The sequence below is a fragment of the Theobroma umbraticum genome, unplaced genomic scaffold (genome assembly GCF_002168275.2).
Source record: "Theobroma umbraticum cultivar Fairchild unplaced genomic scaffold, ASM216827v3 scaffold_30.0, whole genome shotgun sequence".
Taxonomy (NCBI): domain Eukaryota; kingdom Viridiplantae; phylum Streptophyta; class Magnoliopsida; order Malvales; family Malvaceae; genus Theobroma; species Theobroma umbraticum.
Window position 1 is genome coordinate 7,998,846 of NW_018397254.1, and position 1,080 is coordinate 7,999,925.

Here is a 1,080-nt window from a genome sequence, read left to right on the forward strand (position 1 = left end):
AACCAAAGTTGAGCGCCATAAATCATTGCATTATAAAAAAATATGGTTCAATTACTTTACTCTCCTTCCATTCCTCAAAGGCAAGTGAGTATGGTTTTAATTTTCAGTTGGTGCCCAAAACTCAGCATATTCATCTGCTACCCTATGCCAGTCATCTATATAAAGCAATATTGTAACAAAACATCAATAGAGATTCATCAATGATTAGATCAAAATCTATTTATCATCGTCTAATACCTCTTCTTACAGATATATGCTCACAAATAGTAATATTCAAATAAAAGCTAATAACGAACTTTTAATTAAATTTGTCTTCTGATTCATCAAGATACAAATTAAAATAAAAAACAAAAAACTCTCAACGAACAATTAAAATAGATTTGTTTTATAGCAAGAGTTAAAAAAAAAAAGTTTGTCTTTGTATAAAGAATTTGACAGCTTGTTCCAACAAACCATTTGGTATATCCTACTTATAAATATTAAAACTAAAATTTTAAAATTTTATTTAAGTTATTCCAGTTAATAAACTAAATATTGTTATTATAAATCATATGAGATTCATCTAAATTTACTATTTATAATAATAATAATAATAATAATAACAATAATAATAATAACTCATATAAAGTAATTTTATATTTATTCGTTAATTGTTACTTCTATTTGATTAAATTTTGTTGCCTCAGATGAAGGAACAAATGAGTTGGAAAAAAGGACTTTTCATTCAGAATTAAATACAATAGTGAAGATTTTATGGCCCACGTAATGAAATTAATCTCAATTAGTTAGTCATAGGAAGTTTGAAACAACAAAAACTTGTTAGACGAGACAGTGGTCCACTTGATTTTAAACCAAGAATAATAAAACTGAAGAAACAACAAATTTGATATAGCTCACGAGAACTTTGTTTTATAAGCAATGATTCCCATTCCTTTCTCATTCAACTCAATCTCCCATTCCCTTCAATATCTTTGTAGCCAGGAGGCGATGGCATTTAGTAATTTAAGCTCGTCCACCACCGGAATGGAAGCTCAAGGCATTGTGGAGCAGATCTGTCTTAAATTTCCTCCCAAAGTCAGC